The sequence below is a fragment of the Panicum hallii genome, chromosome 4 (genome assembly GCF_002211085.1).
Source record: "Panicum hallii strain FIL2 chromosome 4, PHallii_v3.1, whole genome shotgun sequence".
Taxonomy (NCBI): Eukaryota; Viridiplantae; Streptophyta; class Magnoliopsida; order Poales; family Poaceae; genus Panicum; species Panicum hallii.
Genome location: NC_038045.1, coordinates 29045574 through 29065823, shown reverse-complemented (window position 1 = coordinate 29065823; position 20250 = coordinate 29045574).

The following is a 20250-nucleotide window of genomic DNA, read 5'->3' as shown; positions in this document are numbered from 1 at the left end:
TCTATTGTGATGCTTCAGGAATCGGACTTGGTTGTGTGCTTATGCAGGACAACTGAGTAATTGCATATGCATCACGAGCACTTAGAGTTCATGAACAGAACTATCCTACCCATGATCTTGAACTTGCAGCTGTCATTCATGCCCTAAAGATCTGGAGACATCATTTGATGGGTACGAAGTGTCATATTTATACTGACCACAAAAGCCTCAAGTACATCTTCAGACAAGCAGATCTGAATATGAGGCAAAGACGCTGGCTAGAACTTATCAAAGACTATGATTTGGAAGTACATTATCATCCAGGCAAGGCCAATGTCGTTGCGGATGCACTTAGTCGCAAGGCGCATTGTTCTTGTTTATTTGTAGAAGCTTTCAACGAGACTCTTGGTTGGGAAATGGGAAAGCTTAATCTAGAAATCATTCCCCAAGGTGACTTAAATTATCTCTCAGTTAAAGCCACGCTTAGGGATAGCATTTTTCTAACTCAACAGCGCAATAAAGGGGTCAGAATCATTAAGCAGAAGATAACACAAGGAGAAGGGAAGTATAAGTGCTTCCGAGTAGATCCAAAAGGAGTTTATGGTTCAACGAACGTATCGTTGTACCCAAGGACCATGAGCTCCATAAACAGATATTGGATGAAGCTCACCTATCCAAATTCTCTATGCACCCTAGCAGTACGAAGATGTACCAGGATCTGAAACAAAACTTCTGGTGGACTCGTATGAAACGAGAAATTGCCAAGTATGTCTCAGAATATGATATCTGCCAAAGAGTCAAAGCCAGTCATCTAAAAACTGCTGATAATCTTCAACCTCTACCTATTCCCTCTTGGAAGTAGGAGGATATCAGTATGGACTTTATTGTTGGCTTACCCAACACTTCTCTAAGGCATGACTCCATTTGGGTAATCGTTGATTGATTGACCAAAACTGCACATTTCCTTCCCGTGCATACTACATATAATGTCAAAAAGTATGCCGAGATCTATCTGGATCAAATCGTTCATCTTCATGGAGTACCCAAGACAATCATTTCTGATCGTGGAGCACCGTTTATTGCTTGGTTTTGGGAGCAACTTCAACATGCTCTTGGAACTAAGTTAATTCGAAGCTCCGCGTATCATCCTCAGACAGATGGACAGACCGAAAGGGTAAATCAGATTTTGGAAGATATGCTTAGAGCCTGTGTCCTTCAGTATGACAAGAATTGGGACAAATGCTTGCCACCGGCAGAATTCTCTTACAACAATAGTTATCAGGCAAGCATTAAGATGGCTCCGTTTGAAGCATTGTACGGCCGCCGATGTTGAACTCCCTTAAGTTGGTCACAAACTGGCGAGCATAAAATCTTTGGACCGGACCTTGTCAATGAAGCAGAGGAAAAGGTGAAGACTATTCAAAACAATCTAAAGGCAGCCCAATCTCAGCAAAAAAGCTACGCTGACATGCGAAGAATACCATTATAGTTTCAAGTTGGAGACTTTGTCTATCTTCGAGTATCTCCTACCCGAGGTGTTCAAAGGTTCGGCGTAAAAGGGAAACTTGCTCCTCGATACATCGGACCCTTTGAAATCCTTGAAATCTGTGGACCTGTAGCTTACCGTCTTCAACTTCCTCCTCAACTAGCGGCCATCCATAACATCTTCCATGTGTCTCAACTTAGGAAATGCGTCAAAGTTCCTACCGAGATCATCGATCCTCAAACCATCGAAATCGAACCTGATCTAACCTATACCGAACATCCAATTAGAGTATTAGACACCAAAGAAAGAAGCATTAGAAGAGAAACTATTAGGATGTTTAAGATCCAGTGGAACCATCATACGGAAGAGGAAGCAACATGGGAAACCGAATCTTATCTTCAGCATAATTTCCCAGACTTCTTTCAAGCCAATCTACGAACTTGATCATTCAATCCCATCTTGTTCCGGAATCTCAGAACGAGATTCTTTTTAGGGGGAAGGCTATGACACTCAGGTAATTAGTATTGTCACACCCTAAATTTTAGTATGATGTTGTGTGCAAAATATGGAGAAAGTATGTTTAAAAATTTAAATGATAAGGAAAAAGGGTTGTTTATATAACTATAATTTAATAAAGGTCCTATAGTGTTAAATGGGTAAGTATGGAAGGTAGAATTCAAATGTATGAGGGTTGTTTTGCAAAAGTCAAAAACTTGTATTTAAATCGCAAATATAGGTGAAACTACACATAGGATATATATGTAGTGTAGTTTTTAAATAGGATTTATATAAAGTTTAGAAACTTTGCTAAGTTTTATATTAACTTCAAATCCTTAGCTCTTCTGTGAATGAACCTTAAAACAAAGTTGTAGATTATGAAAAACCCTACATTTTTGGTTTTGGGCCCATCTTTATTTGAGCTCTAGTTTGAAAGTTACTTAGACATTACAGTGGAGTCCCTATCCTTTCTGAAAATTACAACCAGGACCTCCTTCTTCTACCTCCCCCCCTCCTCTGTTTCTTCTCTGCGCCGCACCGCTGCCACTGTTCCGGCCATGTGCCGTGCCCCACCGCTCCAGAGCCGCTCAGAGACGAGCCACGCGTCCTCCCCTGCCTCGCTGCCGCCTTCCCCGACCCCGCGCTGGCCGCCCCTACTTCTGCCACGCCGCGTGGCTGTCCGCTCGAGCCGCCCCTCTCCGCTGCTCGCCGTCGCAGCAACCCAGTGCCACCTCCTGCTTCCCGGTGATCCCACGCATCGCTCCTTGGCCGACCGCCGCCTCACTCCTCCCCGCCGCCTTCTTCCTTGCACGACATGCTATCCCTGCCGCTACCGAGCTTCGCCGTGCCGCCACGCGCGCCACCGATGTGCCAGCTCCTGCTTCCGCTCGACCATGTCTTGTTCTAGATCCCGAGCATATCCTGGAGCTCCTAGCACACTTGTTCTTGCGTTGCACACACACATTTTACTCATTTTCTCCTGCTCCGACCACCTCCCTTCACCCGACCTCCGCCGCGTCTCCTGGCCACCGTCGTCAGCCACCCACGCCACCCCCGGGCTCGAATCCAGTGCTACCAGAGCATCACCGTGACCCACTGGTACTCCTCAACCCATCCAATTTTGGTTTCTCGCACCGTAGCACCACCCTCCACAACGCCGGTGAGCTCCGAGCTTCGCCGCCGCTCGGCCTCCCGTCGACCCGTCGGTGTAGGGCCTCTCCACCACGACCAATGGCACCAACAACACCACGTCATCTCACCGTCGCCCTAGCCCGCAGAACACCTGCCGCCATTGCCGCCGGTAAGAGCCCTAAGTCCACCCCACCGTCGACAACTACCTTCTGCCCCATCCCCGGCCCAATTAAGCACGGCAATAGCATCACTACACTCTCACGGTGCTCATGCGCACCCTATCTACTCATGTTCACCAGCTCTTCACCGGGAACGATGACGCGCCGCCACAGCCGCCGCCATCCATCATCGCCGGCCATGCTCCATCGCGTGTTCTGGTGCATATCACCCACCCGTGAACACAGTAGCTCATGTAGATCATGTGGGACCAGTTCATCTCTGGCCAAACCCTCGCTGCCATGTCGAATCGACGACGCTCGACGATGGAGACTACGAGCTAGTCCTGGAACAAGACCAAGGGTTTTCTGAAGGCCCGACAAACGTCGCTGAGGATCTAACTGAACCTCCGAACCAAAGTTCAGAAAACTTTGACACTCCTACCCCCAACCCCACTCAAGAAGGCAAGCCCCGATGCATACCCCAGTATTTCAATTTATTACAATTTTACTTATATATTATATATCTTGCATTACGTCTAGGAATTGAAATGAAACCCTAGTTGCATAAATCCTAGGAATCCAATGTATTGTACCCGAGTCCTTATCGCATAGACCTCTGCTAATAGGACCGGTAAAAGTCGGGTGATTTCCTGTCACTCGCGCGATATAGTAATTGCATATTTACTATTTTGCAATCACTATAAGGATGATAGACAAGGTCATGTGCTGTAGCATGACCCGGAGGTTTGCCCTGTCTGTTTTGTTAAAAGTTGATAAGGTCGCAGTGTGTGGTAGTTGTGGCTAAGCGTTTGAAAGTACTAGCCACATGCCGTGAAATATGGTAAAGCGGTAAGCCTTGTACCTGAATGGCCTGGCAAATGGACATGTCTCCACCACTCGATTATTTTGGTTTCTGTTGTACACACGCTCCGACGTGTGGGAGTGCGTTCTGCATAGCAGACAGGAGTACGATCATGTAGTCACGCTACAGACGTATGTCCTGCACAATTGGTGTGCGTACGGTCCTGCAGTCGTTTGTGGTGGCCCTGATCCATAACCCGGAATATGCGGGAAACGGTTGCTTTGGAACGATCTTTGAATGTTCCAAGCGTGTGAGTTAGGTTTACCTTGCAAGGGTGAAATTCGATTCAGAACCGTCCATTTCTCGCAGAAATTGAGACTGCTTATTCCTTCTGCCACATAGAGTAAGAACTATAAATATTGTTGAGATAATCCTGATGAATGCTAATCTCTATCTTGCTTGTCTAGTATAGGTGCTTACCTAGAATGGATAATCAAATTAGAATTTGAAAGCTAAAATTTGAAAGTAGATCATACTCTTTGTTGCTTTTCAGCTAAAGCGAAATCCAGAACCATTTCAAGCCTTCATGAGTCTAATTACGGGCTAAGTATACCCAATCCCGGGTAAGCCTTGCTGAGTATTAGTAGACTCAGTCTTGCTAGTCTATCTTTCAGGTATGACCTTCGAGAACCCTACGGATAGCTTTGCATGGCCAACTTCTGTTCCATATGGATGGTCCGTGGAGTGGGATCCGTCCCCGGCTGGCCGTGACCCTCCTGAGTGACACCAAGCTTTGGGCTGAGTAGGATGTCAACCTTCGCGACGTGTGTAGTCGCAAATTTATTTTCCTTCCGCTGTAAACTCGGACAAGCTGTTTAGCTTGTCGTTTTAAACACTGTTTGTATAAGTTACGTTAAGTTGGAAAAAGGTTTGTAATAATGTTTGCGTTTCTGTAAATTAAAAGTTGATGAGCTGTGCTGTGATTGTAAACTCGCCTTCGTGCGAGGTAAACCTGCTTCGATCCTGTTGAACCGTGGTTGTATCGGGTGGAGACCCGACTGACCAATGGGTTATTCCGTTTGAACTGCGTTGAGTTATTATCGGCTGTATAGCGATGACTAGCGCACTTGAGCCGGAATAATTCAGGTGGTTATGCCACAGTTTCAACTCAGGTCTGCACGAGAAGGTGCGGGTACTACGGGGAGCACGTCAAGGGGGGCGGGTTGGCGAGACGGAGCCGGGGAAAGGCGGGACGGCGGTTGTGTGCGATCGCGGAGCTCCGGCGAGACATTGCACGCGCGAGAAGCCGGGGAAACAGAGGGAAAAAGGTCCGGCGACGACGTCCACCTCCACGCGGAGCTTCTGCGATGAGCGGGGGCAATGGAGCGACGGCGAAGCAACGCGACTGTGGCGTGCCCGAGCTTAGGGGCGAAGGGTGGCGGCAGCTAGGGTTGCGATGGTGAGGAGGCGGCGGCTGCGGGATATGCGGAGCGTAGGGCACGGGGTGGCACTTTAAATAGAGGTCGAGGGGGAGCCTCGACGTGCGGGCTCGGAACATCTCGCGCGGTGGAGGAGGCCGTGTTGCAGCCGGTGTCACACCCTAAAATATTAAATTTTAGGTTGTGAATATCTTTTACAATATATTCATCTATCAATAGGATTTTTCGAGAATTTTAAAGATTTTTCTGGCAATTATTCTATTTATCCTAGAGCTAGATCCATTTTTATTTGGAAGGCTCTAAAATTCTTTTTCATGAGTTCCAAATATTTTATTTGGAATCCTCATGACCAAAATTTTTGGGTTTTCCTTGGAATTTTTGGGGTTCTTCCGGATATAGTTTTCGTGGGTTAAAATATTTATCTGGACTTTTCTAGATTTATTTTAAGCTTAAAAATATGTTCTAGAAAATATTTCTATTTTGATTCTCATCATAGTCAGACCGAGCCATATCTTTGTTGAACATCCTTTTAACCTTGTCCTCTCCGAACCCTTAAGATGCCCCATCGAGCTCCCGATTCTCTAACATTTCTCCCCGATCAAGTCACGCTTGAAAACGACGCCTCGTGGCTCGTCTTTAGTGTTTTTCCGATGATGTTCAATCACCGTCAGCTCCAATGACTCGGCCTGATCCCTTCCTTCTCTTTTCCGCGCTCCTGAATAACTCGTTCACGTTCAACCAGCTCTGTCGGCTCGTTTTCACATTCGGCCCTCATCCGAACCTGTTTCGGCCCATAACCGAACTCGCTTGGCCATTCTCGTTTCCTCTTTCTATTACCTCTTCTATCCTCTCTTTGCTCGCTAAATTGTGGGATCCGCTGGACAGCCCAATCTCGTCTCCGATGGGCAATCCGAAGTCAAGAACGAGTTCCAGCCCGATGCGTCGCCGCGTCCTTGTCCTTGTCCGAGTTTGAGCCCAGCACGATATCTCCAGGTCTAATTAAATGCGCGCTGCACCTCCCGTGCCCTGCAGCTGTGCCTTCCTCTTGCTGCGGCCCTAGCCCCTGCGCGCCTTGGCTCTGTTCTTTCCCTATGACACACCGTGCCTCGCCCCTGCCCCTCCTCCGCCTGAGCCCCTGCCTACCGCCGCCCCTGGCCTTCCTCCTGCTCGTGTCGTCCCTGCACAGCCAACAAGCCGTTCCTGCCCTACAGTGTGACAGTTCAATTATTTGTAAGCTAGGCATATTATTTGTTAGTGTGAAGTATGTGCTTGTTAGTGTAAAGCTTGTGTGTGTTTATGTGAAGCTTTTGAAAATTTAAAATGCAAGTAAAAGGGGTATTTTTATAATTACAGAAAAACTAGGGTTGTTTTTGCAAAATGTTTTTGGATGGGAGGTAATTTCATAATAAGGATGTTTATATAATTTATGAAAATACAAGTCCTTTTATGTAAATTAGTTGAAGTATAAAAGTAATATCCAAAAATTACCAAGGGTCAAAGTGAAAAAGGTGAAACTAATCATTACCAGCCTTAAATGCTTGCAAATAAGCCCAAAAGTTCATAAGATTTATACCATTAGTACAAAACTTATGTAATTTTTAAGTTGAGAGCAAAATAGTAAAATAACACAGTGTGCTTTAGGTTTCTGAACTTGAGCCCTAAAGCAAAGTTATAGAACTTGAAAATATTTACAACTTTCATTTTGAACACGTTTTCTTTTGAGCCCTAGCTTAAAGGTTATCGCTGGTTTACAGACAGGTCCCTGGAATTTCTGAAATTTACAAATCAGTCCAGTCGTCTTCAACCTTCTGTCTGCTCCTCTGTTGCCCCGCCGCCACACTGTTTCCTCGGATTTCGGCCACTGCAGTGCTGCCCCCCTTGCCCCCTCACTCCCATGCACCGCCCCTAGCCTTACTCTCCACCCTAGCCCGCCCCCGTGGCCTCTCCTCGCGCCACCACGCGCCCGTCGCCGCCCGCTGAAGCCGCCAGCACTGCGGCTTGCTGTCGACGCTGGACGCCGCACCCCCTATTTAGACCTTCCTCCGGGCTTACAAACGAATCCCCTCTACCTCCTGAACTCTCCCAAACCGAACTCTCCCTGCCTCCCCTCGCCAGAGCTCCACCCGAACGGCCTCAACTGCCGCCCTTCGGCCCCCACGCCGGCGGGCCTCCTCCGGCCGTCCCCTTTCCTCCCAAGCACGCCAATCGATGCGCCTCGAGCTCCTGGTGCCCGTAGGCCAACTCTTCTCCACCCTCGACGCCCCACCTCGCCGGATTTTGGCCTCAACCTGCCGCCGGTGCCCTGATTTCTGCCATAAGGACCACATTGCAAGGTCTCAAATCTTCCCGAGGGCCCAAATGAAAATTTTCAATCCTTTCTCCCTTTTCAATGTGCTGAACTTTGAAAATTCCTAGGAAATCATAGAAAATTCAAAAAAACGTAAAACCAGTTGGATCTGAATCCTTGTTTCAAACTCTATCACTCTTGTTTTGTGACCATGTTATGAAAGTATATGACTTGTGCTGTGTTTAAAATAGAAATAAATGAATGCTTTAATTGGATCATTTGATCTATAGCTCTACTGCATTTGAATTTTGGAACATATGTTGTAGGTGTTATGAGTAGCTTGGTGTAATTTTTGCGGGCTTAGCAAAGTCCTCTAGACATGATGTTGTGGTGTCTTTGTTTTATGTAGATTAAAGCTTCATGATTTAATTCTAAATGCATCTCTGCATGTTTATAGCTAAAATTTTTACCTTAGCCTTATTTTAGCATGTGTAGTTCATGGTAAAAGTTTGGGAACCAGAACCCTAATAGAACTTATGCTATGAATTTAAGCTTAGATTTAAAGAAAATTCATGAACAATAGTTCTAGTTCATGTAAAATTATGAAAATATTCTAGAATGTTATTCTTGCATAATAGAACATGGCTATAAAATTTAAACCCCAAACCTTGTATAGAATTACATTTATAAATGGATCTTATTCTTTTAATATTTAAATTGTGTGGCATAGTTCCTATTAATATAAAAATCTTGATAAATTCACAGTAAGTGTATTTATGCTAAAGCAATGCTTAATAATTTTGGTAACCTTAGTTTTGAAGAAAATCTTCTATAAAATTTATTCAAGTTATCTATGTTGTTTAATTAAGTTAATTGTTGTGATTTATTTATTGCACAAAATATTCTGAAAAATCTAGGATAATGTTATCTTAATTAAACCTACTTAGGTTAATTTAGTTTATATTCCTAACTTAGAGTTTGTCTAATTAATCAAAGTAAGCCATAATTAAGTAAAACCTAGGGGTGTTTATAATAATTAGTTGAAGTAAACATAGTGGAAAGTGTAATTAGTTATCTGTTTTCCCCGACCAGGGACTTAATTGCTTCGATTTAGAAAGTTCTAGGGTGTTTTCTGTAAGATTTCCAGAGCTTTCTTTATTTCAAATAAATGAATTTCTACATTTTATAGATTTTCGTAAGAAGTTCATAAAAGTACAAAATCAGTTTTGTTTGAAACCCTAGGTCAAAATCTACAAGTTATATGTTGTGATTTTGAGTTGAAAGTCTTTGAATTGTGGTCTAGGTTAAATCTTAGGAAATGAGTGCTTTATTATACCTTGTGTTGTATGCATGTGTTGTAGCTGAATATAGATCATAAGATGTATTTCTCAAGTACAGATGTGTGATCTCTAGTTAATCTTTTCACACGAGTACTCAGATTCCTGCCATCCAGACTCTGTCCTTGTTTTGATTGCCATTTCCTTAAGGTTCCCTTTGTATAAAGATCCTTGTTAGTCCGTGTGCATCTACTGCTTAGCTAATACATCTCGACAGCTACGCTTTAGTGTCAAGTTATCAACCCAACCACTAAGCATCCATTTCCTTGAGTCTATGACGTCCCTGTGTAAAGGCTGTCAGCCGGTGCTTCTACCATCGGCTGATTAACTGATATGGTTGTTATCTTTCTAGTATCAGCTATTGCCGATACAATCCTGTTGTTTTGTCCTACCTCGGCTGCACCTAGACGATGTATCGAAGATGCACACACCATCTTAGAACTCTTGCTATCGGCCGATCCAAGCCGATTCTAGTTGTTTTCCATATCGGTTATGGCAGATCAATCCTTAGTTTTCCCATCCTTATCCACACACTTCTATCAGCCGATTTATCGACTGAGAGATCGGCTGTGTATCTATCGGTCATATACCCTCAATCACACTCCATTCGGCTGTACGTCACTCACTTGTTGTGCTGATGTAATCGAACCAATACAACCACCCCTAGTTATCTAGGGTAACACTTAAGCACATCTCAGTTAAGACAACTGCTTTAGGAATCATCCTTCTACTAAAGTAATCAATGCTTTCATCGATCAATTAGGGAACCGATGCACCTATCAATCAGCTAAACCTCTGTTGTTTCCAATCGGTTCTGTTGTGACCCTCAACAAGTAGCCTATTCTAATTAGTGTTTCCTAAAGTTCTATCTAAGTTTAGTTTCAGATCTTTTTGGTTGTTATGTGAGTAGTATGTTAAATGAGTGTTGGATTGCAACTTTATTGTGAAGTAAGATAGTTTTATGTGCACACTTTGAATGTAATGTTGCATTGCATATAGATACGACTACTTCTGCAACGGTACCTACGAGATCTCCTAGAAGTCTACAGAGGATGTTTCTGAAGACCAAGTGAACGTCACCAAGGGATATCGGAAGCCCCGAACCAAAGTTCGGAAGATATTGACATTTCTGACTTCAGTCCCACCAGTAAAGGCAAGCCCCGGACATAACCCACTACTTTAATTACACTGCAATCTATATCTGTCTACATATTCTATGCATTAAGTTCTTCGGAATTGCTTGAAACCCTAGTTGCATAATTCCAGGAACCGATGTGTTGAACACTAGAACATGAGTTCGACTAGCTGCTATGCTAATAGGACCGGTAGAAGTCGGGTGATTTCCTGTCACTCGCGCGATATAGGAGTTATAATGTTTACATTATTGTAATCACTATAAGGATGACGGACGGGAAGAATATAAGGTATCATGGTTGAGGTGATACCCCGTCTGTGTTGTTAAAATTTGTTAAGTCGCGGTGTGTGCCGATCGGGGTTAAGCGTTTGAAAGTACTAACCACATGCCACGAAATATGGTAAGCGGTAAGCTTAGTAGCCAATCGGCCCGAGGAGTGGACATACCTCCCACCACTCGTCTTGCTTCTTCTGGTTACTTATGTTGGACGTGTGGGAATACGTGTTGCAAGGGCAACCAGGAGTACGGATTTTGTAGTCGCGCTACAGACGTCCGTCATGCACTTTGGAAGTGCGTATGGTCCGGCAGTCGCTTGTGGTGGATCTGATCCATGAGTCGGAATGAAAGGCAAACGGTTGCTTCGGAACGACCCTTTGGTGTTCCAAGCGTGTGAGTTAGGTTTACCTTGCAAGGTTAAATTCGATTCAGAATCGTCCGCTTCTCACGAAGATTGAGACTGCTTGATCCCTTTATCACACAGAGTAACAAGAGTAACTATATGATGAGTAATGCTGATGGTTGGTATAAAGAGCTTTACCTTGCTTGAGTAGATATAGGTGCTTATCTAGAATGGATACTCAACTAGAACCTGAAAGCTAAAAGTTGAAAATAAGGATCTACTCTTCGTTGTTTTTTAGCTGAAACTAAACCCAGAACCATTATAAGCCTTCATAAGTCTAGTTATGGGCTAAAGTATACCCAATCCCGGGTAAGCCTTGCTGAGTATTAGTATATTCAGCCTTGCTAGCTATATATTTTGCAGGTAATGTCTTGAAGGCCCTACTCTTCCCTTGCCTTGGCCCTGTGCTCTTCCAGAAGATTGGTCCGTGGAATGGGATCCGTCCCCGACCAACATTGGTGATACCGAGTGATGTCGTGCCCGGGCTTAGCATGACATCCGTCTTGACGACGTATTGTAAATCATCGCGTATGTTTTCCGCTGCTAAAAATCATAACTTAAATAGTTTGTAACGTTTTCACTAAGTTTGAAACTTTGTACTACTTTTATAAACTCTTGTATTGTAATTTCCTGTAATGTAAAATGTGATGGTGACTGTATCTCTGGACTCACCTTCGTGTGAGGTAACCTTATTGATCCTGTATTGTAAGCAACCAATTCCTATATCGCGCGAGTGATAGGAAATCACTTGACTTCTATCGGTCCTATTAGCATAGCACAAGTCGAACTCATGTTCTAATATTCAGTACATCGGTTCCTAGGAATATGCAACTAGGGTTTCCAGACAATTCCTAAGAACTTAATGCACAAGTATATATATAAATGTAGATTGCAGTGTAAATAAAATAGTGGGTTTATGTCAGGGGCTTGCCTTCACTGGCGGGGCTGGGGTCAGATACGTTAACAATTTCTTCCGAACTCGGGTTTGGGGCTTCAATTAATTTTCCAACAATGTTCCCGGAGTCTTCAGAGATCTCCACTTCGGGTTCCGGGAGGATCTGATAGTCTCCGTCGGCGAGAAGCATCGAGTCTACATGTGATGAAAATGATGCAGTTTAGGAAATGTATAGATTGTTATTCTACTTCACGATAAAGTTGCAATCCAATAAACATAACATTACATATTAGCAAACAGTACAATTGCCCTTTACTGGGCAGTCATTTATCGGGTATTAACCCATTTACTTAGCTACATTAAGCAACATGGGTGGTAACCCTAAACATTTAATTAACTACATGAAGTAGCATGTTTGATTATCTTAGATAATTAAATTAATTACATTCAACACCTTTATTTATTTGACCAGTTAATTATCTTTAATAACCCTAGGTTATTAATTAATATGGATCTACTTAACAAGTTCTATTTATTTTTAGTTGTTCTACACCTGATCATGGGTTGAGAATTTTTGTTCATGCTACACTACTCAAGAGCAATATCTCAAAATGTTTTCATAATTTTTCATGAACTAGAGCTATGGTTCATGAACTTTTCTTTGAATTTAAACTTAAATTCACTACTGGAGTTATACTTGGATTCTGACTCTCAAAGTTTTATTTTGGATTAATCATGCAGAAGCAAAGCTAAGGTAAAATTTTCAGCTTTAAACATGAAGCAATGCATCTAGAATTAAATTATGAACTTTCTAACAACATACAACAAAAGTACTCGAATTTCTAAGCAAATGAGCAGTAAAGAACTCGAGATTTTTACACAGATCTACACATAACACATGCAACCTAGGTTCCAAATTTCAGCCACAACACATGCATATAACATGAGATACAAATAAAACATTCATTTCATAGTATTTAATTTACATCAAAAACTACACACATACAGCTCAAACTTCCTATATAAAAGTAGTCGAGTTTAACTTAAGGATTCCAACAAAACTTGTTTGGCATTTTTCTGAATTTTCTACAATTTTCTACACATTTTTGAAGTTCACAGCTTTTGAATTGGGGGGCTCTGGAATTTTACAGGGACACCCTTAGAACTTTTGAAATCATTTCAATCCGGTCCTTGGTTTGTCGGGGAAGAAGGGCAGAGGTGTTTGCTAGCCAAATTCCAGCGAGGGGGGTGGCGGGGGTGGAGAAGGGCCGGTCTACGGGCACCAGGAGCTCATGGCGCATCCATGGGTGGCCTTGGGAGGAAGAGGGGATGGCCGGAGGTGAGGTTCCCACGGCGGCCGAGGTGGCGGCGGAGGGGAACTTGTCGGCGAGAAGGTTCCCGGCGAGGAGGAGGGCCAAGCTCGGGCTTGATAGCTACAGTAGGATGAGGAGAAGCTTTTGGGGTGGTCGATTTGGACGGAGGAAGGGCGGAGGTACGGGCTCGACGGCGACAGGAGCTTACCGTTGAGGAGGAGATCGACGGCGAGGTAGCTCCGGCGAAGGTCCGGCCACGGGGAGTGGCTTGGGAGCGTCAGTGAGGTGAGGGGAAGCTTCCTAGGGGTCGTAGTGGTGCGGGGTGGACTGGAGTGGGCTGTCCACGGCGAGCAGGAGGGTGCCGGAGTTGAGGGAGGAAGCGGTGGTGGTGTTTGGGCTCCGGTGGCACGTGGCAAGAAAAATAGAGGCAAATGGATGGAGTGCAGTCTACTAGCGCTACTGGGCAACAGAAGGAAAGAAGAAGAGCAGGCATGAGTGCAGAACGCGGCGACGGTGAGGTTGCGGCCGGGCGGCGCTCAGGTTGGCGTGGCGCGCGCGCGAGAGGTCCAGGGTGGAGGAGCTAGGGCAGCGACCGGCGTCCAAGTGACGCGTGGAGCAGCTAGGAGCTGGAGGTGGCGTCGGGGAACGGCCGAGGCTCGGCACATGGCTGGGGAAGCAGCGCTGACACTGGCGGAAGAAGAGCAGCGGGCAAAGCAGAGGAGGTGCCAGAGGACGGAGACGAGGGGAGGAGGTTCGAGGGACCTTGTCGGAAATTGCGAAAACCTCAGGGACTTCACTATAAATAGAATTTTTCCACTGATCCAAAGCTCTAATGATGAAATGGTCAAAATAGAAGTTGTAGAACTTTTCAAATCCTACAACTTTGCTTTAGGGCTCAAATTTAGAAACTGTTATCGCCATAATTTGACTGGGCCAAAGGATGGGCCGAGAGCAACATGGGCTAAAGGAAATCATCGTAATGGTCTGCGAATCGGCCTCTATGCAAACGTGTCAGGGGCCAGGATGGCCATGTATCTAAGGGTAGTTTAAATATAGTAAGTTAGAGATTGAATCGTAATCAGCTACGGTTAGTTAAGATCAAAGTCTCCGGACTATAAATATGTATCGTGAGAATTAATAAAACAGAATCAATCATCCACAACAAACTCTCGGCGCATCGCCACCCCTGTCCAAGGGCTTTTCTCCAGGTAATCGGCATGCTGCTCCGATCATGCTCTGCATGGTCAGAGCAGTGTCGTGTTTATCTGTTTATCCTTATGTTGCCCGTACTGAAGCATTTTTGATGGCGGGTAGCACTAGTTATCTTAAGCGATTACGATGCCGCAATGATTCTGAATGATAAATCCGTGCTTCGGTTGCCGCTTGTAGTCGTATAGCTGTCTCTATGTCCAATCTCAGGCGTAGGGGCAGCGCCTTGCTCTGTCATTGCCTGGTAGATCCAATCCGTTATGGTAGTTCTTTGTATTACGAAGAATTGGTTTAATATCTATATGATTAGGCCCTTCAGACGGGTTGAATGTTCCGGCTGCATGCTTGGTGCCTTATGATAACCTGACGAGGGATTGTTCCGGGAATCGACTTGTTAGTTGGTTTTTAGGCCTCTTTTTGGGTTAGCGTATGGTAATCTTTCATGTACGTTAGGCTTAACCATGCGTAGGATGTTCCGGTTATACAGTGAAAGCTTTTACCATCGTAGATTGAATTAGCTTGGTAATTACAGAGCATGTTTCCATCTTTTCATCAGATTTGCGTGAATGATCATATATTTAATAGATCCGATCTGATAAACATGGCAATCGGCTACTTCTAGCCGATTCTGATAAGTACCCGAAGGTCCGACCCGTTGTCAAGATGGGTCCGATCTAGTGCAATGACTCCGTCGGTTTCTTTAGCTGGTCTTCGGAGTCATTGTAAGAAACGATCACAGCTCGGACTAATGGTTAACGTGTCTGTGTATGCACGAAGATAGTTGACAAGTGATTTCTACACCTTCCTGATCGGGTATAGGTCAGGTGGCACGCCTAGCACTTCACCAAGCCAGGGTGTGCGCCACATAGCTGGGCCGTTGACCGAGGGACCGGGGCCCACCAGCAGTCCCGGAAGCCTCCCGGCTCCTCGTGTTGCCTGTTGCTGCTCGCCGGTGAGTTTTGACCAACAACACATTCTGGCACGCCCGGTGGGACAACTGCGTTGACGTATCGACTACATCGACTACATCGACTACTGCGTTGACTACATCGACCCTTTCAGTGACTACTTCGACTACATCAACTGCAGTCAGCTACATCATATTCTTCGGCTTCATCAACTTCCATTGACAAGATGCCGAACGAGAACCCAATCACTTATGAGGAGTTGTCTGAAGAACATAAGCAGAAGTATGATGAAATAAAAGCTGCTTTTGAGGCCGATCTCCTCAGCTCATTTGAGAGGACCCGTCATCACGGCATCAGGTTGAAGGGGTTTTCGTCTGAAGGGGCACTCGACGAAGTGGATCTGTCTACCCCTACGAAAGAACGTACTCGGGCTCTCCATCAGGAGGTCAATTATATGGTGGCTCACTCGTTGCATCGCCATTCTAAGAGTCTGGTGAATACACTTGAGCACGTTGCGCTGCACGTGGTGCAGGAAATTATGAAGCACCAGTACTCTCCAACAGGACCTGCTTTAGGGAGTCACAGAGGGGAGTTGCCTTCTCAAGCCAGGCCGCCATTGTCTTATGCATTTGCTGCCCTAGAGCAACAGAATTCTCCAGCATATGTCATATACAAGGTGGGAGGTGATCCTGCTGATCACCAATTCTTCAGTTAGCCCCCCAAGGAGGTGCCGCATGGATATATTTGTGCATACATACCAGATGGTGGCCACCCGGCGCAACTTCCGCAGAGAGCAACTGGAGGAACATCTGTAGTCGATGCCGACAAACAGGCATGGCTGGATGCTTACGCAACGAGGCCGAGTCATGAAGGTACGCACTGTAGACCAAATCAGTGCTATTTTGAGGGATCAATTTGGCATCCTCCCAAGAAGGCGAGCGATCGGCTACACCAAGCCGTATCCAAGTGACTTCGACTTGATTCCCCTGCCGCCCAAGTATCGGCTACCTGAGTTTACCAAATTTAGCGGAGCAGAAGGAGCTAGCTCCATAGAACACATAAGCCGATATCTAGCGCAATTGGGGATGATTTCGGTTTCAGATCCATTGCGAGTAAGGTTCTTCTCGCAGTCTCTCACAGGACCGGCTTTCGGATGGTATACATCATTGGGTCCTGATTCTATCCGCACTTGGAAGCAGCTAGAGGAACAATTCCATATCCAATATCATTCAGAAGCTGCAGAAGCTGGGATTGCTGATTTGGCACAGGTTCGCCAGAAACAAGGAGAAACAGTGGCAGAGTACATTCAGCGCTTCAGGGAAGTCAAGAATCGATGCTACTCGATTCGAATTTCGGAGAAAGAAGCTGTTGAGTTAGCAATCTTGGGATTGGTAAAACCAGTCAAGGATTTAGTTTTCCAGCTGGAGTTCAACTCTTTGGCACACCTGGTACAGAAGATGATGGTATACGAGCAACGCAATCCAGAGTTGTACCAAGATAAGTTCAAGCGTCAGGTGGTAATGGTTGACGCCGAAGATTCTGAAGACTCCGAGGATGACCAAGAAATTGCAGTCGTAGAATGGGCTCGGGGGCAAAACCTGTGTCCTGCAAGTGGGTGAAGTAGCAGGGTCCTTTAAAAGGATTCGATTTTGATGTGAACAAAGTTGAACAGATATTCGACTTGCTCCTAAAAGAGAAGCAATTAAAGTTCCCTGAAGGTTTCAAGATCCCAACAGCCCAGGAGCTTCAAGGGAGGTTGTACTGCAAATGGCATAATTCTTTCACCCACAGTACTAGCAACTGCAAAGAACTCCGGCGACAGATACAATCGGCCATTGAGCAAGGCTGATTAATCTTGGGGCAGTACGCCATGAAGGTTGATACTCAGCCATTTCCAAATGTAAATATGGTAGAAGGGTACGATCGGTCCACACGATGGCAGCTGGATTTCTCGCTTGGCATAAATATGGCAGGACATATATCACGATCACATGTAAGGAGGCAAGAGGCCGATTCCCGCGATTGGCCCCAAAAAGAGGAAAGGGATTATATCACTGAAGAGCAGGTGAGGCATATTAGGAACCAGCGGCCAGTTTCTTGTCATCTTCTGAGGAAGTACCAGTATCAATATCAACAGCGTCTCCAACGCGAAATAGAAGAAGAAGAGTACGAACGACGCACTGGGAAACGCCTCAAGAGGCGAGAAGATACACGGGATCATTGGCATTGCCCTTTCTTCATATATTGCTGGAATTCTGGTATAAAGAGACTACCTACTCTTGAAGATTGTCCAGAATGCAATTCTCAGAAACAAGATACAAGAAGCGCCTCAGTCTTTCAGCGTTTGGGACCAGAACGGCCTCATCATGAACAAGTCGAGCCTTCACGCACAAGGGGCAGTTCAGACAATGAGGAGGACAAGTGTCACCGGCCACGCTGGTGTCCCGATGGGCTCAACCGGTCTCAGAAGCAAAGGGTGCAGCGGCTGCGCAGCCTCGAAGAAGCCGAGGCCTAGTATTTGGAGACATTAAGGAAGGCGCGGTCAGATTTGGCAGAGAAGATTCACAATCCTCGGCAAGTAGAGAGTTCTTCTACAAAGGTTTGGCGGCCGAAGAAGTCGAAAGCCGATGTGAACACATCGGCTGACGCGCACATGGTGTTTGTTCTCCCTGCAGAGTTCCATGCACCAGGCCGTGAGGAAGTGCCAGTGGCTCAGCTTGACTTGGGGCCATGACCAGTTATATTCGAGAAGCCCCGGGAAAAGAATTACAGGCGTCTGAAAGCTTTATATCTTAAAGGGTACATCAACGGCCAACCCGTCAGCAGGATGCTAGTCGATACAGAAGCAGCAGTCAATATAATGCCGTATTTAGTGCTGCGCAAGTTGGGGCATTCTGTCGTGGGCTTAATCAAGACCAATATCACGCTAAGTGACTTCAATGGGCAAACATCAGAAGCGCAAGGAGTTCTTAGCGTGGATCTAACAATCGGAGGTAAAATTGTCCCTACATCATTTTTTGTGGTCAACAGTAAGGGCTCATACACCGTTCTGCTTGGGAGAGATTGGATTCATGCCAATTGCTATATTCCGTCTACGATGCACCAATGTCTCATTCAATGGGACGGGGATGAAGTCGAAGTAGTCCACGCGGATGATTCTACCGAGGTCTCGCACGCTACCATGAGTGTCTGGGATGCAGAAGACCAGGAACCAATCTCAGGGATCAGCTTGGAGGGCTGCGATCGAGTGGAGGCTACAAAAAACGGGGTGAGGCTGGTCTTATCCACTGGCCTTACGGAGTAGATGGGGTGCCAATGTCATTTTGCACTAGAGAAACAGGAGAGGCCGATTCCCGCGATCGGCCCCAAAAAATAGAACTCGAGTGGTTTTTGTCATCCATGCTACATTTTTATTTGGTTCATAGGGAGGCCCGCTCGAGCAGCCGGCCATATGTTAATTGTAAAAAAGCACAAGTTAATGAAAAGAACAAGTCGACCGATCCCTGCGATCGGCCAAATCCTTTTACATCACATTCATTGTCTATTTGCAGTGTCGACTTGATGGATGAAGGAAAGCTAGGATACGGGTTTACATCTGCTGATGAGCTGGAAGAAGTTGATATTGGTCCTGGGGATAAGCCACGACCAACATTTATCAGTAAGAAGTTAAATCCAGGATTACGAGAGGCGATAATATTATTGCTAAAAGAATATGCAGATTGTTTGGCCTGGGATTACACAGAGATGCTTGGGTTGGATAGAAATATCGTCGAGCATCGACTCCCTCTCAAGCCAGGATTTCGGCCGTTCCAGCAACAAGCACGACAAATGAAGGCTGAAGTCTTGGAAGAAGTCAAGAAAGAAGTCGAAAAAATGATAGAAGCCGGCTTCATTAGGACTTGCAGGTATGCCGAATGGATTTCCAATGTTGTACCTGTACAGAAAAAGGATGGACGGTGGAGAGTCTGTGTAGACTTTAGAGATCTCAACAGGGCCACACCAAAAGATGAGTACCCGATGCCGGTTGCGGAAACACTGATTAATGCAGCTGCTGGTCACAAGATGTTGAGTTTCATGGACGGCAATGCTGGTTATAACCAGATTTTCATGGCTTCAGAAGATATTCATAAGACCGCATCAGAGTACCGGGTGCAGTGAGATTATTCGAATACGTGGTCATGACCTTCGGGCTCAAAAATGCTGGTGCTACATATCAGCGGGCCATGAACTACATGTTTCATGATCAGATTGGCAAGCTAGTGGAAATTTATATTGATGATGTGGTGGTGAAATCTGCATCGGCTGAGGGGCATCTGGGAGATCTACAGCAAGTTCTGGAACGAACTAGAAAGTTCGGGCTTAGAATGAATCCAAAGAAGTGTGCATTTGGTGTTTCGGCCGGTCAGTTCCTGGGTTTTCTGGTTCATGAATGGGGAATCGAGATCGGCCTAAAGAGTCAAGAAGCTGTAAAAACAATGGTACCACCTACTACAAAAAAGGAACTCCAACAACTCATTGGCAAGATTAATTTTGTTAGGAGGTTCATTTCTAATCTGTCGGGAAGGATTGAGCCATTCATGGAGTTGGTAAAAATTAAAGCCAATGATGAGTTCCGCTAGGGGGCAGAACAGCAACAGGCGTTCGAAAATATCAAGGGATATTTATCCAAACCGCCTGTGTTAGTCCCACCCCAGCAGGGTAAGCCATTCTATGTTTATCTATCGGTAGGTGACACTTCCATTGCTTCGGTTATCGTACAGGTGCTGGATGGCAAGGAGAGAGTTGTTTTTTATCTCAGCAGAAGGATGCTGGATGCAGAGAAAAGGTATCCTGAAATTGAGAAACTATGCCTTTGCCTATTCTTTACTTGTACAAAGCTCCGCCACATCCTGCTTTCAGCCAAGACAATTGTCATCTGCAAATCAGATGTGATCAAGCATATGCTGTCGGCCCCGGTGTTGAAAGGCCGACTTGGTAAATGGATGTTCGCCCTA